Source organism: Agelaius phoeniceus, chromosome 14 (assembly GCF_051311805.1).
Source record: "Agelaius phoeniceus isolate bAgePho1 chromosome 14, bAgePho1.hap1, whole genome shotgun sequence".
NCBI lineage: Eukaryota > Metazoa > Chordata > Aves > Passeriformes > Icteridae > Agelaius > Agelaius phoeniceus.
In genome coordinates, this window is record NC_135278.1 from 17,204,405 (window position 1) to 17,229,874 (window position 25,470).

Here is a 25,470-nt window from a genome sequence, read left to right on the forward strand (position 1 = left end):
TAATCCAAATTAAGCCCTGAAATCAGCTCAGTAACAGTTCCATTAACTGAGTGTTATAGCCAAGACAGATTTTGCTTTTTTGTTAAAGAGTGAATTAGTATCATAAATTAAAAGTTTCACCTTGCTATATGGTAACCTTTGGAAACAGGCAATTCTAATTTAAGACTTATGTTGAAAATGGGACTTCCAAATAAAGCTCTGACAATTTTTAATTTTGTTTTTAGTAGATAAAATAAATACATCAACTGAAACTCTACAAGAGAAAAATAAGCGCTACATAGGTAATATTAAAGAAATGTGAAATATCCATTTTCAATATTTTTCCATTGAAATATCGAATTCAAAACATTGAATATTTAAACATTGGCTCTTTGGTCAGTGTACACAGGAGTGTTTCACCCCAGCTGCCTTTGCAGCTGTGCCACAGCACCATTGCCACATCTGCCATGGATTACTGCATGGAGGAGAGCAGGTTCGAGAGGAATTAAAAATGGATTCAACCTTCTGGCTCAAGATGTCCCTGGGGACAGGGGACAGGGGCTGAGTGCTGGCTCTGCTTTTCCCAGTGCTCCAGGAGGGGCTGGGGAGAGGCTGCAGTGGCACAGCCTGGGCTCTCCAGGCCCTGGGCTCTCAGCAAGGTCACCCTGGGGTGCTCCTGTGCCACGAATTCGTTCTTGAGAGAGGCAAGGGGCTGAGAGCAGCCGTTCATAAAGGGACACAGATGTTTGTGTTTATTGCACCACCTGAGCTAATTAAAATTCTTACCTTTTTCAAAAAAAAAAAAGGAAAAAGCTCCCTGTGGGAATGAGAAGTGGCTTGAAAAGAAAGAAATTCTTTTTAACAGATGGGATAATGAAAAAGGACTATTTTCAAAATAAATTATTTGGTTTAGAGTTTTTGAGGAAAAAATGAGTATAGTGACAGTGATGCCCAATTTCTCAGCTTGCTTTGTTTGAATCAGGATATAAGGAAATGGATTTGTCAGAAAAGTGCCTGAAGATCCAAGGGAGATGTGGAGCACCTCGTTTGCTTGGGAGGTTTTGTACCCTACATTTGAGAGGGAAAAGAGAGGAAGAAAGGATCCTATCCTGGACACCTAAAGGTGGCAGCCTTTGGCAGATAAATACTGCCATGGTGCTGCTGCTGTTACACAAATTCTAAAGATGAAAAATCTTGTTGTGCATTTCCCAGATGTTCCTGAGCTTTGCCATATCCACAGGGATTCCTGAGCAACACCCACAAGAAAATACCAGTGAAGCTACAAGAATTAATACCTCAGTTGGAGGCGCACCTATCTGACATTCTCTTTTCTTTCATTGCAGGTTTTATTTTCAAGGACTAAATTCTTTTTGTAGTGAAGTAGTTACTGGCTATAAATTGAACAACCCCCTCCCATATTTCAGTGAACTGCTCTTGAAACCAAAATTTCAGATAAAAGAAAAAAAAAAAGAAAAGCTTTAATCTGAATTAGTTTTAGAGTCAAATTCTTTTGCAGAGATAAAAGATTTCTGTTCACAGATAGGTTTCTGTTTACCTAACAACTGACAAATATTTTCTAAAGGTCTGAGAATTTTCCATACCATCTTGATACAATTGAATAGAAGACCCATTTAGACTAATGAGCATTAAGATTAAATCATTTACTCACAGATCAAAGGAGATTTTAATTATGTAAACGAGTTGTTCAGAAACACAAAGTGTTCCATTAAGCTTCACAATTAATACATACAATATTTATGAGTTCAGACTCTTTTCCTTGTTAAAAATTGATTGTTACATCAAAAAAAGTTTCCCTAGATGCACTGATTGAAGGAAAAAATATTTTAAGCCATAAAAGTAGCAGGCATGCAAAAGATTTTACTGCCTTTTGCTTTTCCTCCTCCTCCTCATTTTCCCCTTCTCTTTTTTTTGGTGCTGTTGCTGCTCTGAGTGCCTTGTCACCAGATGTTCATTATGTGTACAAAATATTGAGTTCCTTGAGTCAGGGCTTGCAGAATGGCCCTGCCAAACTGCAGGGCTGTCACTGGGCTCCCAAACCAAAAAACCTCCTAAAACACCCCCACTGAAGGTGTCCACACTGCCTATTTCTTAGAACATGGGACAACAACAACAATGGCACAGTGCATAAAGGAGCTGAGGTTTGGTTCACTGGTGAGAATCACAAATTGTCTTTTTTTTAAGGGAACAACTTCAGGTAAAATGAAGCATAAAAGGTCCCATCTTGCTGCTGACAGCTATTACAATAGTGCTGCACAGGGTAGATTCTTAAATCACTACATTATTTCTAACAGGCAAGATTAAAATAAATGCAAAGAAAACAAATGATGGAAAGAATGCTGATAAAATATGCAAGCTGGATTAGTTATAGAGTAATTTATTTCTACTAGAAGTTCTACTTAGGAAAGCAAATCAAAAGAATGGAAATTTGCTGACACTAAGTAATCCTGGAAAACACAGAAAGTGCTTGTAAGAAAACTGATGACTGCTTAAGAGGGATGAAAAATCCATTGCAATTCTCAAGACCAGAGGTTTGCATCAGAAAAACTTTCTATGAGATTAGCTTCTAAACTTGAAAACTTCATTAAAAAAAAAAAAAAGCAGAAGTTTTACTTGAGGTGCTGGGGCATAATTCTACCCCTGGCTGCAGAGTAAGCCCAGGAAATTAAACCAGATCACTGGTGCAGGTGCATCTGAAACCAGAGACTGCTTTCAGTCAGAGTTTGCAGCCCAGGCTCTGACAAATGTGGAAATTTGACCAGAATAGTCACTGATGATTTCATGTTAGATTTACAAGGAAGAAGCATAAAATATTTAAATATGTTATGAAATCTGTACCATTGTGCCAGAGAAAAATTCCAACACGTTCAACATTCTGTCTTAACAGAGCAGCGGAATTTTGTGGCTTTTTTTCCATATATTAGGAGCTCATCATACTTTAGCTTTTTCACTCAATACCATGATCTTATGATTGATCCTATTTATTTCTGGTTTGTGTGCAATTTGATGCTGATGCCAGAGTTATTCTAATTATAACACAGTCAACAGAATGACAGAAATCTTATGTCCTGAAACTCCATAAATAATTCAATGGAATTCAATACTTTATGTTCATTGCAATCCTAATAAGGCCACAAACTTATGGTCAGCTTTCAGGTATTTTCCATGCATTTACCTTTCCATTGAAATATAATTGCATCCCAAACCAGCATCACTTGCCATGCTCCTAATGCTCCTGCTTTTGGATACAGATGGTGGAGAGAAAAAGTTTAATTCACTACTTATCTATTCCCTGCCCATCAAAATAAGTGTGAATGTAAATTATCCCAATCACTTTCATGCGTGGCACATGAAAACTGAGAAATCTGAGTGTTTACATTTCCTTTTGGCAGAGGAAAAAGTCAATTGAAAATACTTTCAATACCTTCTTGTTAGATGTTTTTCTTACCCCCAGTGCTCTCATTTTCTGTGAAGCCTGGACACAGCCTGGGCACCAACAGCTCCCAGCAGACAGAGCAGGAGAACACTGCAGCTCATTGTCCTTCCACAGCAGGGCCAGAGGGGCTCTGAGGTGAGGGAGGGAATGTTCAGGGTGTCCCATCCATCCTGGAGCAGCCCTGGAGCCGTGGGCTCACTGCTGCTCCTCTCAGCCCTTTGCAGGAGCTGTGCCCCAGGGCACACAGGCCCCAGGCTGCACCCAATCCTGCAGATACAGATTTTCCCAAGGGATTTCAGCTCAGCCTCCAAGCCACGATCCCTGTCTGCTCTTGGCAGAGCTGGGTGTGATGCCTTAAGACTTCAGCTTTTCTATTTTTCATGTATTTGTAATCCTGCAGTTCTTTAGTGTGTAACTCTGAACTCCATGTGCAGTGTGAGCTGCTGCTCTCCCATCTTGGGCAGACACAACAATTCCTCTCCAGGCTGGGAACCAAGGACACCTCACTGCCTCAGGCCCCAGAGATGGAAACAAAAGTGAATTTGGTGGGGGGGGTTGGAACTGGGGGTCAATGACTTCATTACCTGAAGCGGTAATTAGAAAATTAACCCCCGATATGCAAATGGACCAAGCTTATAAAAGTGTGCAAACCTGTGACCTGTTGTCAATTTTAGGGTGTAACCCCTGGGGGGCTTCATCTGCCCTAAATGTACCTGAAGACCCTTCAATAAAGGTAACTGCTGTTTACTCCCTTAACTTTGTCTGGCCTCTGTTTTTAGGTAGCCCCAAAAGGCACCGAGTCCACCCTCAGCACCTCAGTGCTCTGGTTTGGGTGGGCAGAGTTATTGAGACACAAAATTCACATCTCCCTGGGGCTCCTGTCATCTTTGAGGACATTGGCTCCAGTTCAGCCAAAGGAGTTAAACATCTCAGCCTGGAAGAGGAGGACAGAGCAGAGGGAGGCTCTGAGTTGGAGACATTCAAAGGATCTGGATTTCCATGTGGGTGACAGCAGAAAGGAGCTGGAGCTTCAGGAATTTCAGATGGATGAGATCCTAAGGGGCTCCTCGAGTGCCTCAGGGCTGCCTAAGGTACCAAAGAGCCAGGACAAAGTGTGCCATCAGTGCTGCCTCGTGGGCTGGACACGGCGGCACCTTTGAGGTGCTGATACTCAAAACACTCCCCAGTTCTTCCAGACCACAAAGAACAAGAGCAAGCAGCTTCCAAAGTTGTTGTGAGGTCTTTCCTCCTTCTTATATATTTGATAGAAAACAACAAAAAAAATTCTGTCTTTCAAAAATATAATTTCCTGTTTTTCTGGGAAGGTGGTGAGTTTTTAGAGGTACTTTTTAACACTCAGCAATATCCAGTATTGCAGAAGTAAATGCACGAAGAGCACTGGTTATACATTCACATCATTGTTATTTCTACAAAGTTATGTCTTTCTCCAACCGAGAAATCACCTGAAAACTCAAGCCCTAAAACTGTTTTGGAAATTTCCTATTTTTAATATTATTATAATTTATAATATTCCAGTTAAGTGGCAGAAGGAAGCAGAGTTCAGAGCAAGAAATGAGGTGATGTAGCCCCTGTCACTGCAAGGGTTTCTGCTCTGTATTGTTCAGAGCTTTCCCCTGCCCACTCCTAAAGGACTCCAAAAGAGAGCATTCATCACTTTTATTAGAAAATGATTCCCTAGTTTAGCAGCTGACAGCCACCAAAAAAAAAAGTTTAATTTTTTCTTAAGTTTTAGCCCATTTGTCCAGAAGAAAATCAATGCTATCCCAGCTGCTTGCTCTTTTAATTTGTGTATATCCACTTTCCTTACATTATCTTGTGTGTTTAGTCTAACCAGACCAAAAAGGATGAATGTCATATATTTGTTTTTAGTGCACTCTTTAATGAATCTTTATTTCTTCTTCAGAGTGAAAAGACAAGTAGGAGGATAAGAAATTATATAACATTAAAAAAATTTAAATATTCAGAATATATATATGTATGCCTTAATTGAAAGTGCTTTTACAGCAAAACTACTATTAAAAAATACACATAGTAAAATAGAAATCCAACTGAGCTTCCATGTGAGGCAAATTGAAGCGTTCAGGCCCTTCCTTAAGCGTTCTACGGCAGTTTGAATATGAAAGAAAACCCATTTTATCCACCAAAAGAAAATTTATACAGGGAGACTTTAAATGAACTGAGCTAAAAAGAGAAAAAGAGATAAAGCTACTATGTAGTTTTCAAAAATCACAGTTGTTCACACAAGAATTGAAAGTGAATGTATTTGTAACCTGTCAGATTCTTGAATTTAAAAGTCTTAGTCCCATTTCTCCCATGTTCCTTTCCATGGGATTAGAGCAGTAATGATATTTTTATGTCATTTGCTGCTCCCTAGTGGAGATAAAATATAATTTCAAGGTTAAAAAGAACAAGAAGACAGAAACTGAGATCAATTATTTGTAAATTTTGAGCCGTAAGGAAATCTGAGTTTCTGAGTCTGTGCTGCAGTGCCAGGGCCTCAGTTCTGAGGTGCAATAACCCCAAGGTTGAGGGTTTGATCCCTGCATGGATCATTCATTGAGAGCTGGACTTGGTCCTTGTGGGCCCCTTCCAAACCAGAATATTCTGTGATTCTGTGATGTCTCATAGAGTCAGGCAGGGCTTTTTTGAATATAAATGTAAAGTTCATAATGGAATTAGTGAGAGCCATGCTTGCGTATCAAAACCCCAAATTTGGCTCCTGTTCTGCTTCAGTTGATGAAATACACTTTAAAATCTAGACATTTAATAACCCTAAAAGCCTCTAGTGCAAAATGAAAAATCACTCGACAAAAAGAAGAAACTTTTTTGCTTAACCTGCACAACTTTTTAAATGTGAATATTCCTGTGCTAACCCAGAGCTTTCTGTTTGTTTGTTATTGCCTCTCCCATGAAATTGATTCCCTAATTTCCTTGAGTGCAGAGAGGGGCTCATCTGCTTTCTCTAATCACAGAGGAAAAAGCAATAAATTATATTCAAGCAGAATGCACTTTCAGTACCTTCCTGCAGTTGGTACAGCACGTGCACTTCCAGCTGATTCTCCCATCAAAATCCCATCAGTGTGGCCAAGTCACCTTATTCTCAAACCTTATCATTTGCACAGGTTTTGCTTCTGGAGGGGCAACCAAAATGTCTCAGGGTTCAATGTGAATTCTCCAACCTCAGCTGGACTGGGAGACACCTCCCAGACAGTCCCCAAAGGGATTTTGCTCAGTCCTACACAGAATTTGCTTTTGAGCCCTCAGGGATGACTCCCACACTTCCAGGAATTCTTCCATTTGCAAGCACTTGGACCACTTGATTTTCAGCTAACTCCAAAATCAAATCAAATTTTCAGTGGAAAAGTGCCTTGAAAATTTTGGAGTTGACTGGCAAGGCTGCTCTGAACATTTATTTTAGGAGTCAGGGACTTAAATAGGTGTTTGGCAGCTGAGCTGCAGAGAGACTTGGGGCTGAGTCACCTTTCAGCCCTGCTCACAGTTACCTCAAACATTTTCCCCATTTTCACCTCCAAACTTGCAGTACTGGGGAAGAAATTAGAAACCTCTGACAGGCAAACTGTGAAATTTGGTTTAAGAATTGCTCATCTGAAGAGAAAAGGCATGGAGAAGAACAACCCCATTTTGGATTCTCCACCATTTCCCCCTGGTATTACTCTTAGAACAAGTAATTACACATTTAAGTACTGGCAAGTTTAAAACTTCATCTCATTTCCCATTTGTACAGAGCAATTTGTGGGGGTTTCTCTGCAGGTTTGTACAGACACAACATCTTCAAGATCTACCTTGTTTATTGGACTCTTCAGCAATTTTTAGAAATTGTTGCCCTGTGCAGTCAAACAGAATTCAATACCTTATTTATAGCACACATTTGATTCTTGCTTTGTAGTTGTTTCTTCATTGGCAGTTTCAGTAATTACTGGAGTGCTCTGCAGAGCAAGAGCAACGAATTAAGCTTACTGTGAGCACAGATAAGGACTCAGTGAAATAAAAAAAAAAGTTGGGAAAAACAGGGAAAAGGTTAAGAAAAATCAACCTATAAGCTGGAAGCAGAGAGTTGCGTAAAACTTGCTTAAAAAGCCAAGAAAATATTAAATTTACCAGTATTGAAACTTCAGTATCCTCCACACAAAAGTTTGATTTGGAAGAGAGGAAATTGGCTGATTTGCAACATTAGATCCTCATTTCCCTTCCAGCAATGAACTTGGTAAATGCATGACAGAGGGCACCAAAGGCACCTGCAGAAACCACAGCCATTGCCAGACTTCTGTCTCCCAGAGCAGAGCTTATCTGCACTGAAAATGGTGACATCTCCTCTTTTATTACCTACTAATGTTATATTGTATCAGATTATTAATTCTCATTTGCTGTATAGGCCTAATGCTTTAATTTGCCTTTTCAATTTATCAATGCTTCTTCAAAACCAAACAGCATTAACACCGATTTTACTCTTCCCTGCCAAACTGACTTTTATTTGCAATATCACCCCTTCCAACTTTAGCCCCAAAAAAGCCACTATTATTACAACTGGCAGGTGTAATTCTCCTGATAGCAAAGAAACAACACTCATAAAATTGTATTTTGTGGCCACTAAAGCAGTGTCAATATAAAGCAGACAATGAGAAAAAACAGAGTCCATCCTTGCTGAAAGAACTGTCCAGCATGGCTCGGTAGCATTGCCTTCAATAATGTTATCTGTTCCACTCAAGGCTCAGAGAGGAACAAAGCAGCTTTTTTTTTTTCTGCTCCTATCCCCTTTTTTGGAGGGCTGAAGAGGTGATGTGCCTTTTGTGTGTGTCAAAGTTCTTCAGGTGGGATTGCCAGTTCTCTGTTTTTAAAGGTTTCCTGGCTCAGTGGGGATTTCACAGTATTTAAACAGACAAAAATTCATCTTGAGATCAATAATCACATCTTAGGAAGGCCACAAGACAATAAATGATCAGTGTTTTTATAGGGGAACCTCACCTTGGCCTTTGGGTGCTATCATCAACCTCTCAGCATTTCTGCAAATCTGAACACCTGAAAAAGCCCAAACCTATCAGGAAAAACAAAAAAACTCTGGGAAAGACCCCCTGCTTTTGGAAATAAAGTTTACTGACTTTGGATGTATGATCTCTCAGTCTTTGCTGCTTGAATTGCAAGATGAAAATAATATGAAATATGAATATGACAATCCGTGGTCTAACCACTACATGGCACAGAGAGATGCACTCAGCTACCATGGGCAGCACTCAGCACCACCTCCTAATGAAAAATGGAACTCAAATTTTGGGTTGGGGACATAAATTTTCTCCCAATTTTCTATTTCTGATCTCTCAGCAGCTATGCAAGTACAACATCTGTCAGTATCAGCCTTGCACTACAACATACCAGAAAATTCAGGACCAGCCTATTCACCCTGCCTGCACCGAAGAGCATGGAATGAGATGTGCAGGAAAGTAGAAGGTAAACAGGGGTTTTTTCTTGATTTCTTCTATAGTTTTTATTAGTTTTTTCTCAAGAGTATAAATTTTAATTTAAAATGCAAATTTGTACCCATAAAATTAACTAAAATGTAGCAGAATTAGTACTGTTAGGAGTGATTTATTTCATGTCACCAAGAGAAAAATCAAAAAAACTAACATGACACTGAAGAAAAATTCCTATTAGTTAAAAGCTCTGTAGCATAGCAAACAATTCCCACTGATGAGTAAAAAAGGAGTTGTTACATATACTGAATGTATCTTAAATGATCAGCAATTAAAAATTGACAAGACTGCTCTAATGGAATGATAATGGCTATCAAGGGTAATATCCAGCCAGAGAATAGGCAACTGAGCTAATAGATCAATTAAACCTACAAGAGAATTTGTGCCCACTGTCACAGTGGCTGTTCCAGGAGCCGATGTTCTACACAGAGCAGTCTCCCACAGCCAAGGGAAAATCTGGATTTTTAACAGTTTTGTCTCAGAAACTCAAAGATAAGGAAAAAAATGGAGAAAATGAGTGCTCAACTAGGTGAAGAGAATATTTTGTAGGAAGTATAAAAATTTGCCTTTGAGCCACTGGGATTCAAAATTCCTACAAGAAAGAAAAGGTGTTCTTTTCATTTTCTTTCCTTGTTTTCCCTATGGATGAATCTGAATATTCTCAGCAAGACCAAGAACTTGTCTGAGCTGAAAGAGAAGATTGAAACCCTTGGTTCCCCCACTCGAGAAGCCTCCACCTCCATGGCAGCCCTTGCTGTTGAGCAGCCGAAGCAAACAGATCCACCAGTGTTTTATTTATTTAGTGCATCGCCAGCGCGCGGGCCGCACTCCATCACGGTGACGGCTGAATCCATCATCCCCTACCTGCAGCTATAATAGGAGTGCTCTCAAATCAACAAGTCTTTCCTTCAGAGTAACTGAACTGTAAATTGTCCTTGACCAGTCAGACAAACAAAAACAACCTTCCCTGTTAATCTGCTGAAGACAAACGGCTCGGAGTCTCCCCTCCTGCCAAGAATGATGCTGGTGGCAGGGGTGGTTTATGCGCCACATCCCTCACGCGGGGCCGTTCCGCCCCCGGGTTCACCAGCTCAGTGAGGGATGGAGGAAAAGATGCAATCCGACCCCTAAAAATGTAAATAATCAGTTTGTTTCTAGGGTCATGGGGCTGGTTTTAATGGAAATGAGGTTTCCTGGATCGTTAGGATATATTAGAGAAATGTAAGTTTTTCTGTTGGATAGAGAGAACTTCCAATACCACATCTTACGTCAAACACAGGCAAGTTTTTACTCTTGTGTATGATCAGGAAACCAATTTCATAAAACACAGTTAGAAAATTAACTAATGATGCCTAGGCTTCACTTTTCTGAATTTCTAGTTCATACATATATGCATAAATTACTGGAAATATTTTTTATTTAGATTATTTTCTGTGTTTCTTGTGGCAGCAACTGAGTGCAAATATTTTCTCTCTCCTCATCACTCTTTGTAACTGACTTTTTAAGGTGTTTTACCAAAAAAAGCATTCCTGAAAGGCTCCATTAAAGAAATGCTGACACATTATGTTACAGTATGTTACAGTATCTTGGGTTCTATCAGTCACATTTCATTACTTTTACATAACATGGCTCTATTGATGCAACCTGATGTGACATGTCACACTGCAGTGTCAGCGACAAACTTGGGCTAAAAAAGTTTTCCTGCTCAAAACCCCCGTCTCGACAAAACACAGGAGGGATGACTCCACATATTCCTTTATTTATCACCACAGATAAATAATTTAAATTAAGACTAAGGCCACGCCTGTGCGTTAGTGTATAATTCCCTGCCACATTTGTGCACACTATGTGCAAAGTGGGTGACTGTTGGAGTGTTTTACTACTGGCACATCTTTATTCAGAACATCCTGAGGTGTCTGGGTCAACAGCTTCCTATTTATTCAAATTTATATTGACTAGCTTCAGAAGGCAAAGCTGACAAAATGATTAATTAGACTTTATAACTCATTGGCAGCCTGCAGTTTAATAGAATTAGCAGAGCTTAAGTTCATCTTTAAATACCATGACGGTTTTAATTTTAAAAACGTCAAATTACATTTTTCAGTCAGCCCCAAATACAAGATGACTTATTCCAAATTTAAGGGAAACCCAAGAAGGCTAAACAGGCACCATGTTTAATATTGGATTTTCATGACAATTTAAATCTTTGAGGAACAGATTAATATTTTCTTTTTCCCCACATTAAGCAGCTGCACTCCTTGTGTAGACAGTGAGTTGAGCAGGGATGAGGGTTTTTATAGTTGGCATTTAGGATTTTTTGTGATCTAATAAAGATTATGTAAACTGGACAATTTCAACAAAAATAGTGTCCAACTCTACAAGGATGCAAAACAGGTAAAAAAAATCAGTAATAATGGTGGCATTTTGGTCTTAAATGTAAAAAGCTCTACCTGGCCCTCCACTGGGGACATGACTACGAGGGGTGTCACACGTGCTTGTTTCATTGCCAACTCTTACTGTAAACTATTACAACTCAAATACTCATATTTAACTAATATTATTACATTAAAATATTTCTATTATGCTATGTATGTGGTATTATACAATAATATTTATGGTGATTCATACTGACAAGCTCAAATTTTTTCAACAAAGCAGGGGATCTCCAGGACACACAAGCTGCTGGAATTCTAGATAGCCTTGCTGAGGTGCCAAAATTAAAATCATAGAGAAGCACTTTCAGCACCTGCCTGTACTGCATCGATCTCAAAGTGAAGCTTAGCACTATTTTGGAAGAGTTTTTCACTTTTTCAAGGCAAATTTAGAAACTCCCAATTAATACACACACAGCACACCTCCTTTTATGCTTATAAAAAGTATTTTAGATTGTGTGGTTACCACTTGACTTGGTATCAAATTAAGTGTAAAAAATGTGCAGTTTTTGGAGGGAGCAGATACTCCCCAAAATCTGCATCTCAGTACAAATGAAATTCTTGTCAGTTTTTGCAACAGTGAACAAATGCCCACGAAGTTCAGAACACTCCAAAGCACAAAACACAAGCTCAGTTTTATAACAGAAAAGTGTAATTTTTATGGACTGCAGCTCAAACCTCACTGTATTTCAGATACTCTGAATTAGAAAAGAACATAAAATGCGCATGGAACACCTTTTATGAAGCCAGAAATACATCTACAAGATGTAAATAGGTTTCCAAGAAACTGCAAGGCATTAGAGAAGCATAAAAAATATAAAGCTAGTGTATAAATATGCTAGAAATTCAGGGAAGGGGTGCATATATATTCTCATAATGAGTTACAAAAAACTATCCTAACTTCTCTGGATATGGCTGTCTATGCCATGAGGCAGGAATTGTGGTGATTCTATGAACTAGCAGGGAAATGATTTCCAGTGGAAAATGACACACTAACTTTTGAACAGTGTGATGCTCATTTTGGTTTGCACTCCCTTTTGTGCCATGAGCTTCAAGGTTCCCTCTGAACCTGCAGAGTATTGGGAGCAGGCCTGGTTTGTTGTGCTGACCAAGAGGAAACTGCAAACCCACGGAGCTGCAGTTTCAGGGGGCTGTTCCACACAATTCATTTTTCTGCGGCATTGATGGAATTCCCTCTTCATTCCAGGAGCTGGACAGAATTTTCCTCACAGACAGAGTGGAAGTAGCAGAGTGTGAGGGCAGGGAAACAGTAAATGGCCAGGGAGGGGATCTGTGTCCACCTGTAAGCAATGGTGACACGTGGATAAGGAAAACAGAACCCTGGAAATGAAATTAAATGAAATGCAGCAGAAATTTGCAGGTTGGGTTTTGATCATGGACATGCTAAGTCAAGAGGTAACAGAGAAATAAAGCATTGCCTGTTAGCAGTGCAATATCTGAGTATGTGTTTTATAGAAAATGCCACCAGACAGGGCTGATGGTCCTTCAGGAAGAGGCAATTTTCCACTTAAATGCATGTGAATATTAACCTGTGTAGTGCAGTGCAAATGAAGAAGGCAATCTATAAGGGACTTAGAGCAGGCACTCTGAATGAGATTCAAAAGAGCCAATTCAGCATATAGGGGATACATGGCTGATCATAGAGCCATAATGAACAATATCCCTTTGATGTTAATTAGTTGCACTTGATAAGGCAATGCTAGAGAGGCTTTACAGCAGTGGAGTAAGGAAAATCAGAACCTCAATAAAGCTTTCAGCATGCTAAAAGCAATAAGGATTTTTTAAAAAGCAAACCAAAACAGGAGCCCCGAAATTCACTGAATCATCCAGAGAAAGAAGAAAGACTCCATAAAAAGCAGAAACAAATATATCAAAGGTACAATTTTGTCAGAAACATCTACAGTTTTTCTTTTTTTAATTTTTTTTTCCATACTACTGCAATATTATCTTTGCCTCTTTTATAACCCACTCTTTACTTTCCCAAATTCCAATGGGGCACAAACAGGGTTACCCAGCCTGGCAAGTTGTCACCATCCAAACACTGAACTTGCTCCCTGCTCCTGGATCTTCATCCTTTGCTCTTTGTGACTCCAGCCAGACACCAAAGTGTTCAAAGCTGAGCATTCCTGCTTTGGTGTGAGGCTCAAAACCCCCAAATCCATTTGAAATTCAGGATTTCAGTCACTGTTGAACACTTGTCCTGAGGACAGGCAGAGCAGGGGCTCTGAATTGCCCCTACACCTTGGTGCTCTTGGAAAACAACAACTGCTGCTGCTTCCCTGCCTCGAAAATCCCATGGGAGAGCACAGCTCAGGGTCACAGGGGCAGGAAAGGAGAAGGACACATGTGGAAAAGCAATGGAAGAAAGGAATTAACCATCCCATAAATAGTCCAAAAATCAGACCAGCAAAATATTTCACTGAATGCGCTCTATAAAATGTCCAAAACTCTACTAAACTACACTTTCAACCTTTATATTATAGAAAATGTCTTCAGTTTGGGTAATTTTGTGAATAAATCAGGTTACAAAACAAGCCAAAATGATCCTAAATATCAAGTACAAATTAAAATTATGGTAGAAAAATCCCGTGTTCTTACTGTTAAATATTAAACTTCTGATATCTCAACACATTTGCAGTGATTGTGTTTGCAGCATTAGTTTGATCAAAAAATAAGAAAGCAACCTTATGCATTTCTTATTAAAAACCCAACCCCCTCCAAAAACCAGATCATACTTTGATTTAGGTTCTTATCAGCTGATAGCCTTAACTTCATGGCTATGTAAGAAGATGGAGGGAATGATTTATTGTTGACTGTCATTCTTTCTGGAGATGAATAATCTTCTTCCTCAGTATTAAAGTGGCTTTCAGGCAAATCAATCAACCATAGATCATGTCATAAGACTGTCTGCTGATGTTAATAAAGCATTTGGTAATAAGGAGCTTTATGTGTTGTATTTATAGACACAGATATGCTATAATGTCCTCTTTAAAAAGGGGAGAATTTGCCTGTGGCATTGTTTAAAAATGAAGTTGAACACACAAGTTTCTTAGTTCTCCAGCATATTTTATGTGCAAGAGTGCAACAGTTTGCCAGGAGTGCTGTCTCAAATAAAGGGATCAAGTGAGGGAGACAAAAGTGCAGCCTCAGTAATGGACATAATGTAAATTATTATGGTATTTCACTTTTATTTATAATTATCATTCCTGGTCTTCCTCCACAACCCAAAGATTGCCTTTTAGGTTATAAGGAAGAGAGGGATTAATGTGGAACAGCCTGTATGTGAAGGCTTACTTTAAACCTGGCTCCTCTGCATTGTATATATCATAAAATGACAAGATAATGGATTGTCAGGGCTGCAGAACACACAACATTGCCCCGTGGAACTCCAGCACAAGCACAGAGTAATTTCCAGGTCAGGTGTGCTCAGGAGTGGGTAATTTAAATTATCTATGAATTCTTTCAAGCTAGTGAAAATTCATTACCTCCATACCTCCAATAATAAGGGAAAATGACATTTACTGCAGAATTTAAATATTTAGAGGAATGATTGAGTAATGACTTATGGTCATCAAATGCAGTTTTGTAATTGAACAATGAAAGCATAAAGAATTAGGCTTCTGGGAAATAAGGGAAGTGAATTCTTTCTAAATCCTAAAATTTTGACTTAAATTGTTTGCATGTGTCCGTTGTTGAGCTCTGCAAGATGATATTCATGATTTGGACATTGTCACTTTTGAGTAGAGGCTGGCTACTAAGGAATAGCTTGAATAAAGAGCATTCAATAAATGGTCAAGTGGGATTCCTCAGAATTCCTGAGTGTCATGATCATGTCTGTAAAATATTGCAGAATTTTCCTTATTGAGCAGAGACTTTCCCTGTGGGAGTGAAAAAGCCAAAGCCAGGAACACTGACACCACAAGGAGAAATAAGATAAGGTATAGCTAAAGCAGCAACCACACTGGGAAGCTCCTTGTAGTGCAAAAAATTCAGTTTTGAACCACAGATGGTGGAAAGCAAATACTTGAAAGATTCAGAAGCTCTTTGCAGGGGCACTGAAATGGGGAAATAAAGTTATCTGGGGAACTCTGAGTTTTGTGCTCACGAGGAAACGACTTAATCATTGGTAGGTCAAAGATTAGGAGAGCACCCAGAAAACACTAGGAGGAGATGATGGATAATGGATCAGTTTGGTTGGATTTGGAAAAACTGCAGTCATAGAACCATGGAACTGTTAAGGTTGGAAAAGACTTTTCAGATAAGCAAGTGCAGCCATCAAGCCAGCCCCATCCTGAGCTCACCACAGCCCATTAACCCTACAGGAGCTGTGGGGGAAGAGCCAGAGCCTTGGCATTTCCTTGTCTGAGGCGAAACATTTCACTGCATTTCATTGCAATAATTTAATTCTGATTCATGTGTGGGTTTTTGTTTTTTTTTTCTCCCCTCTTTTCCATTTCCCATTTTCCTCCAAGATGTTGCAGTGGCTCAGCACCTCCTGTGTGGGCTTAGCTGGAGAAGCCAGGTAGATTGGTTACCTGGTTATGCTGTGGAGTTATTTCCTACCCTGATGGCACTGAATTAGATTGCTGGAGTACAACCTTTACAATCTGTCACTTCTCCAGATCTTTTAAGTGCCGTTGATATCATCCTGGAAATTTCAATCACTGGAGTAGGAATAGCTCTGGAAATTATTGATGTCTATAATAAGGTAATATGTCACGGCAACAATGTCATTTTTGTATGGATTCCAGCTGGTGTAGATATTAAAGGAAATGAAATGGGAGATAAAGCAGTCAAAAAAGCTTTGCAAAATAATTCAGAAGTCATTGAGAAAGAGAATTCGGGCAGTCAACAAACAAAAAGGCAAAGCCGAACAACTAATTTTGGCAGCTGAAGGTTAAAAAAGGATAAGGCAATTTACAACAGTAGAATATTCTACTTCTATGCCCAGCTACCAAACCCCACAGAAATGGCAATAAAACAGTGCCCAAGAACCAAATCTGTGAGCAGAATAATTACATCCAGGTGCTGCGATGCCTTTGCTTGGATATCCCTACCAGAACATCCTCACCCAAAACTGCTGCAATGGAAACTCATCCCAAAAGACAGAACATTGTTCAGCAGAGTGCAGGATTTCACACACCATTTAAGAAACCTCTTATTTGTCCAAGTGGACATGTTCTCTTGCTTGAATAATTTGTATTAAGTCCAAATAAAAAAGATCCAAGAGGAATGAAAAATCAAATTTTACCTTACAGCTTGTAATTAATGGAGCTAAAACTACCTATTAAGTCATCCTTCCATATTTTTTCAGCTGAAGTATAAGTAAAATATTAATACCATGTGGTTTACAATATATGCTTTCTTCAATGGTAGTATTTACCTGTCTAAAATAGGTAAAAGTGGGATATTAAGCTCATCTAAAGGCTGGGTACCTTTGCAGTAATAGCCAGAAAAATTGAACAGCCCTATCCAAAGACACACTCCCAATTCAATCCTCTGACCATGAAGCTCAGGGTGCACAGACACTCACAGGAACCTGAATAGAGGTAGAAAGTAGATTTTTGGAAAGTGCAGTTTGGAAGGGCCATGGTCAGAGCACATTGCTCTTTACTGCTGAAGAAGCAGCGTATTTAACACGGAGAGCAGTGTTTGGGGACAGCATCAGCACCAGAAACACTCTGTGGAGAGTTTGCTTTTATTTTACAGGCAGGTTGGGGGAGCCAACACCTGCCCCTGCCAAGGCATCACTTGCAATGCCCTTATGCCAACACCAAGGAATTTCCATCATGGAAATCTTATTAAACCTTTGATCATCAGCTCTGGCCTCTTTTCCTGCCTCTACCATGACCACAAATTCCTGTACACAAGAGCAAGAAAAGAGTCCTAAGAACAAAAGTGGAAAAATCCTTATGACTTATAAAACCTGGAGATGGCGAGCTGGGTACTGTGTAAATCACTTTTTAAAAAATAGATACATGTTTTAACAGCAGCTCAAACATTAAAAGGAAAATTTTAAAAAGTAAAAAGGGAAAAAGAGAAGTTGAAAATATTTTACCGCCCTCCAGTGGTAAAATGCGAGATGGACAAGAGCTGACAGAATTTTCAGGGAGTAAATGTTTTATTTCTTCATCTCTCCTCAAATCTCTCCAAAATATTGCAGATATTAGAAATTTAAATGCTCAAGATAAGATAATACATGTATATTTCAAAACCAGAACAAGTATGTAAGTGTATGAACATCACTGAACTTCTGCAAATCTTTCTGTCCCTCCCCCAGTCCAGGCAATGAATTCTTAGAATGGAGATATTTATATTCTTAGAATTCTAATCATGGGATATTAAATTTTAGCATGATCTTGATAAACTTAACCAATCTTAGTGTGGGGTTTTTAATTATTTAGTTCTTTTTTTTAAGTAGGTGAATAGATGGGGACCTCAAAAACATCTTTTGATTTAACATGAAAGGCTGAAAACAATGAACTGCATTGATGTCAATTAACTGAATCAGAACACCCAACATCAAAGCATCCCCATCACCATCTCCAAGCATACCAATATTGTATTCTCATGCCAATGCTCAGTCAGAAAGGTCCAGGGAATGGTTTTTCTAAATGGTTAATAATGAAAATATAGCCTGATCTTAGGAAATACCTTCCATGAATCACTTTTGATACAATATATTTTTGACAACTTTAACATTTTTTTTTTATATTTCTCTTCCAACAATTAGAATTCATCCATAGTACTTCTTCCTTAGATCTAGGTCACTGCAAGGTAAATTCATTCTCTTAATGAATTTACATCAAGTTGTTTTGGGTGAAAATTAGAGATACCTTTCAATGCCTCCTCAAAGAGAAGCAAAATCAAACAATACCTATTGTTCCTCCCCCAGAATCCCTAAATCCAGGGATTTTTCACTGCAATGGTGGGTGCTGGGATGCTGTGGGGCACGAGGGTAACCCCAGCAGAGCAGATCCCAAAGATCCCAGTGTGGTGTCCTGCAGGAGCACCAGCTCTGCTGGAAACCACCCTGATCCCAAAATGTGAATTCCTGCAGAGTGTGCCAGGCCTCTGAAGCACCATCAGATGAACCAGTGAGGGTTTCCAGAGGCTCCACAAACCAGCACAGACTGAATGGGCTCTTGGTGCTGCTGCAGCTTAGCCAGGGCCTGACACACAAGGAGTCAGCCTGGACCTGCCCTGGGCTGCCCAGAAACACAGAGAACACAAATATCTGAGATTGCATTGCATACAACCTGTCTGCTCTGCTGCTCATTCATTCCTCATCCAGCTGTAACATCTATAGCATCACTTCCAGCCCTGGCTGGGAAGTGGCCAAGGGAACAAGTGTTCACTGCTCTGGGGACGAGCTCAGCTCCTTCCCTCCGTGCCCCTGCTCCAGGGGAAATTCCACTACTGCTCTCCTTCTGTTGAGACAGATGACTGCAAACATGCTCTTCTCACAAGCACATAAATGTTTCCTCTCCATCACAGCAAACCATGTCTGTCAGCTGCTCATTTCCTCACAGTACTTCATTGTGTGTTTTCTATTGAATTGTATTTCTGTACCGCAGAATATTGAATTTCTGCGATGAAATTTTCTTGCCTTATTTGAAATGGAAAGAAAGACAAAACCAAAAACAAACCCAAACAAACCTAAAACACTGAAAGACCCGAGGAAAAACACTGTGGTGTTTGATTACTATGGTATATGATTTCTGTGAGGAGCTGCATTTTACAAATTGCTGAGTATCCGTGCTGAGGAGCTCAGCAGCTCTCAGGACATACCTGCAAATAATTGACAAAATCAGTTCTGAGCCTGAACTCCTCTTTTGAAGGTCTCTAAACTTGGGCAGTCTGGGGAAAAAATATTTCTCATTTTTCTCCTTTGTTATGCTCTGCTGTTCCCCCAACAGCTCCTGCACTTCTCTGACAACAAAACATTAACTGTGGAGCAGCAATTGCAAAAGTTCTTTTATCAAATCCCATTCATAGCTGCAATCCAGTAATATCACACACAATATCCTTGTGCCAGCCAAACACTCTGTGATTTTAGATATTTTTTTCACAACTTCAGCTCCCTGTACAAAGCAGCCACCAAGTGAGAGACCATATTAGACTTTGGACCTCAGAAGTATTTGATGCTGAGCAATTTTATTCCTATTAGAACTTATACAAAAATACAGCTTTGAATCTGTACAAACAACTTTTCTGCCACATTTTTTTGTCTGCTCAATCCTTTTGTCCTTGTGAAAATGGCAGCTATCAAGTTCACCTGGGTAGTATAAATGTGCTTGAAGAAAACAAAATGTCACTACTTTCAATTACAAGGGCAGCAGATAAACACCAACTCATTACAGACTACTTAAAGCTGAAGTCTAAACTTACTATGAATTACTTTCTAAATCTAAATGCCAATATTATACTTAGGTGTATCGATTCAGGCATATAAACCTGTTTAACTCTCTGGGTCAGAGTTTGTTTATCTTTTGTCAGGAACAGATTACCAAGGCAAGGAGCACAGTGGTGGGTTTGGATAATGGCAGGAGTTTGCCTTGAGCACCCAGCTTCATTAGGAGGTGACAAAAGCCTGGGCTTGCAATGCATGTGACATTTCAATGCCTGCACCAGGCTATTTTATATTTTACATAATGCTCAAGTCTGAAATGGGATGCTGAAACTCTGGCTGAAAGCAGCACTGTGCCATACACAAACAGTGGAGGGACCTGAGAACATGCTCCAAGCTAAACAAGTTCTCCATTGTACTGAGGCTTCAGAGAGGCCCCTGGAAATTCAGTTAATTGGGCAAGAACCATTGCATCAAAGGCCAAGCCACACCATGGAGTTTGTTAGTCACTCTCTGCCATTCCTTGTGGAATTACCTGCCTTGCATATTCTAATGGGAATCATGAGTCTCTAAAATCACAATTTTATATCCCCATCCCCTCAGGTACCTCTGTTACCTGACCTTGGCTCCAGAGGTGACAAAATTAAAGGGTCTAACAATTCCCTGGAACATTTCAGAGCTTTTCTCAGGACTCTGGGAAAACTGAATTACTCTCCTGAAGGCCCACAGACAAAACTCACTACTAAAACCCAAATTTTAACTCAAAACAAGACCTTAGCAGCAGGAAGAGGGCTGAGATTGTCCCAATGAATTCAGTGGATGGAGCCAAAATATATTTTTTAGAACAGCAGCACTTTCATTCCTGGCTGAACATTTATGAGTGCAGCAATCAGGGCTCATTTTGCTAAGCTAAATAGAAAAAAAATGTTTTTTTACTTGACTGTATTTCAGACATAGTATGAAATTACAATTCATTCAAAATTCCATAATCTTACTTTCAATAAAAGGCATTCTTCAAAGATAAGAGTTTCCACTATAAGCAGTTGCACTCAAATTCTTAATATGATTTTTGTGATACAGAAATCACAGAATTCCTTGTGTCATTGAAGCATTACCTAACTTTCTATGCATTACAAGCATTATTATTGATGTTTCAGATGTTTTTACAGAAATTCTGATCAAAACCACTAAAAGCTGAATGTACATCTCCAAAATCCCAGCCCAGGGCAGATGTCCATATTTAAACCAGAATTCTGATATTCATTTGAAATCTAAATAATATGGATAAACACAAAAATTTAAAATTTTTCTCTTCTAAATATCTTTGAAAGATTTGTAGGCAACCTAACACATAACTGGAATTAGACTCTAAACAGACAGGGAGATTACTTCACCCAGATAAATATTTTTATTGTTAGCTTCTTCTTCTTCCTATAGAGATTAACAAAAAAGAAAAAAGACAGTAATTCCCCCCCACCCCCCGAACTTGAAGGTTATTATTCTCATAATTTTCTTCAAATACAGTTATGGTTTATTTTATGTATCATTAAAATACCATTAGGAAAAAAATAATCTTTTTCTTGTAAATTTATAAAACTAATTTCCCAAATCATATGAAGGCAGCTGTACTCATGTGTACTCACCATGAAATATTTTCTTATTTTCATTATGAAAATGCTTTATCTTACTAAAGGTGCTCTTAGATTTCTCAGGCAACAACTCCAACCCCTGGTGACCCCTGGAAAGGAATTTTGGAAGGAGCCAGCAGAGGGACCCCTTCAGTTAAAAATTAAAAATTATCCAAAACCCAACCCTTGAATCCAAACCCACCAGGGTTTTATTTAGGCACAGGCCCAGATAGTGTCTAAAGTACCGAGAGCACAAAAAGCAGCAAATTTCTGATACAAGACAGTGAGGTTTCAGACAAAACAACAAATTCTCCTTTTGTGTTTGCACATTTCCAGTAAAAACTGTGATTTTTTTAACATTACCATTCAATTGCATAATACTGAGGATGACTGGAACCCATTTGCTGAATACCACAGTGCCAGCACCAGAGCTAAGGAAATCATCTGGTTGCATTTTCTGTTGTTCCTTGAGACTAAATACAAACCAGGGCTGTGGCAGGAGCAGAAATTATCTCCCAAACTGCCCCTTCCTTCCTTCCACCAGCGCTTCCTCAGGATGCAGCAGGATTTCCATGGCAATGTGGCCCAAAAGGACAAGCCCAAGCTGCAGAGAGTGAGTGCAGAAGGATCTGCCCTGCTGCAGCTGGGGCCTGGTGCTGCTGCAATAAACACATCCACAAAGTGTGGTTCTGCAGCAAACACTTCCCAACTGCACCTTTAATTCGAGGGGAAATTCTAGCAGGGAATGTGTCTTCTGCAATTGTTGCCATGGCAGCTTAGCCAGACGTGCTGTTGTAGAAACAATTAAATTTTGGTATTTTAAAAGTTTCTGCTTTTTATTCTTCAATTCTGGGAACTCCCAGAATATTATTTTTAGTTAAAAGTCATAGCACCTTTACAACCAGTGCTTGTTCACACTGCAGTGTGACAGCCCCCACACTTCAGGAACATTTATTCTAAAAAAAAAAATTGTAAGCTATGGAATTCTGGAAATGCGAATTCAGGAAAGATCTCATTGTGCTGTGTGGTTTCCAAAGTTTCCAATGTTCCAAGCCACCAATTCCATGTAAAAGGCAACATGGGCCATCACACAGCTCTGCCTCACACTGAGAATGAAAAGCAAATCAGGTTCCAACCACTACAGATTCAACCTGGTCTTGTCCCTTCAATACATAACTCAGTAAGGTTAAGAGATCCAAAAGAGATCCAATTTTCTAATTACTAATAATGTTTCATAAGTGATCTTGTCTACAGAGAAAAAGGCAACCTGGAATCTGAAAGCCCTTCACCTCTACACATGTGCCTCTTCCACAGATAAACAAAATTTACAACCCAGTAAGTCACTCTGCACAGAAAACTGATGGCAGGTGTACCTTTGAACCTATTTATTAATTATGATACAAAAAGATTCATTTTTGTCAGTGTAAGAGTGATATAATAACAATAGCAAGACACAAGGAAGCCATTTCCTGCATACAACACAACACTTTCACCCTGCCCTTTGTCCACAAATTCACCTCCTTCCTCTTAAGGCTGTTTTGAAACTTCACTTCTTCCCTCCCTGCAATTCCCTCCCATTGCCTTGTGTCACTTAATAACTCAAGTCCTCCTTCAAACCTTCTTACTCTTGCAGAATGAAGTGATTGCCAGCAGAAAGGCATTCTATTTTTTTTCAAATTTTCATCATTTTTGATGGACATGTAAAAATTTACCCAGGGTTGGAAAAAACACTTGGGGAAATAAGTTTTTGATTATCTATGCCAAGGTGATGGAGAAATTTATATATGTACCGGAATAGCAACATGGGAAATAGCAGGAAACAATTTGCAGAGAATTATTTCATGACAGGACAGTTCTGATAATTTGCCAAGATAAAATTTTCATTTAGTGTTTCAACAAAAGAGACAACCCAAACATTAAAAATATACCCTGTTTTCTATTCACTGATTATCTTGAGCTCTCTTCTCCACATTCCTGATGCCTTTTGGCTTCTCCTGCTCCCAGGAACTGCTAAAAGGGAATGAAATCCTGTTGTATTTGCCAAAGCACACGCAGGAATTCTTTCCCCCCTGTGCTGATAAGGATCCCACTGAGGACAGATGGCAGATGCTAATTCCACCCAGCTGACACACTGAGGGGTTTTGATCACCACATAGCAAGGAATGTAATAACTTGTGAGTTACTTTGAAAAACTCAGGAGATGACCAGAATTTGCTGGGCAGACAGCATATGGTCAGCAAAACCTGAAAGGGATGAGCAGGTTTGGGGTTATTGTGTCTGACTTCTCAAATCTGCCCATTTGAGCATTTGGGGCATTTCTACAAAGGTTTCTTACTTCATACATTTATAAAAATATGCAAGAAACTGAGAATTTGAGGATCTCTAAACAGGATCTCCACATATCACTATCTGTGGACTCTCTCTATATATAATGATATATTTTAGAATCTCTACCCTCATTTCCAATTCTTGAAGTTTTGCAGCACTTTCATAGTAAATTCTTGGCATTGTGGGATTACAGAAACTCCTCACTAGTAATTTAAATGTGTGTGACATTTCTGGAGTGCACAGTTAAAGAGAAAGACAGGAAAATATAAATTCAGAACTAAAGGTCCCTAAAAATCCTTCCTGATTTTTAGAGGTTAAGGTCTGAGTTCAGTGCCTGGTTATGCTTGAGGAGCATCAAACCCCAGCGTTCCTGTAGCACAGGGGTAACAAATTCAGTTCCAAATGCATTTAAATATGGATTTTCTCCTGCACATTTGTCTGTAATTAAAGGCTGCCCCTGCCATAGAGCCTTTACAGCAGAACTCTGTTTTCTATCTCTCAGCAGCAGGTGGCTTCCTTCCTCCTGTGTTAAAATTCAACAGCTTAGTCCTACAAGACACCACAGATTTAAACAAATGGCCTTTCTGAATGAATAAAATTTACTTTAATGAGCAAATTAAAAAAAAATTGAATAAATTATCAATAATAGGGAAAAACAGAGTAGAGAAAATATGAAATATCTCAGTTGTTTTTTTTTTTCTTAGAGAAGTCAGTTGTAATGCATTGGGTCATCACAATAAAATACCCCAAAAGTAGGAAATCTCTAAAATAAAGAACTGTACTGTTCTTTTTTCATATTGTCAATCCTTACTTATTTAAAGTTTGTGCAGTATTATCTAAACTACACTACTCTGAATCCAATGGAAAAACAATTTTTGAAAGCTCAGCTGGGGAGATGAACTTGCCATAAATTATTTTCCAAGGTATTGCTTGGTTTTTTTAAAAATTTATTTCAATGGCATTTATTTTTTCCCCAAAGCAATGTCAACTATTGCCTTACATAACTTTTATTTAATTGAAAATCAATAGAACCATACTCATATAACCTTGGCATTCAAAAATGACATTTCTCCTTTGTTTTTACAGCGCACACAGCAAACAAAAATCAATGCTTTATCTCTCCACACTTGGCTAAAAAGGATAATAAAGCAGCAGGCTCACAGTGCTGTATGATATTGATCATGGAGTCTCTCAAGATAAATTACTGAGATTTAAAAATTGTTCTTGGTAAGCCAGCACTACATATTTTTTTATCAGTTTTCACGAGACTCTGAGGGAATATGGGCATCAGTACGTGAGCTAAAATACATTACACTGGGGGTAATTCTTTGTAAAACCCTTCAATGCAAAATGCACTCAAGGAGCACATTTAGAAGTGAATATGTTTGATAATTTTTTCTGTAGGGAAAAATGGTTCAAGTTGTATAATCAAATTCATTGAGACACTCCAATACTTGTGCAATACATGGAGAAATACATTGAACAGATTTGCATTTGCTTGCAGTTTTTAGCAAAAGAGAAATTTAGGACAAGAACAAACTTACTTTGTAGGCATTACTTCATTTTTAGAAAAAATAGCTTTTCAAGATAGGATTCATTTTAAGTGAATACTATAGTAGAGGCCATATCTACTTTAGGATTATTTATAAAGTATGTTTTGAAGAGAAATTTAAGATATTAATTTTTTCCGTGCCATCTTAAAGGGCAACCTTTTATATGCTATCTTGAAAGGATTGCTTTAAGAGATTTTTAAATTTGAAATTAATTGCAA

General features: G+C 38.9%; 1 long non-coding RNA gene across 2 annotated transcripts in view; it reads right to left on the reverse strand.

The window, feature by feature from the left end:
• Positions 1-25,470, reverse strand: part of LOC143695216 (uncharacterized) — a 132,293-nt gene that overhangs the window by 78,265 nt on the left and 28,558 nt on the right. The window lies entirely within an intron of this gene.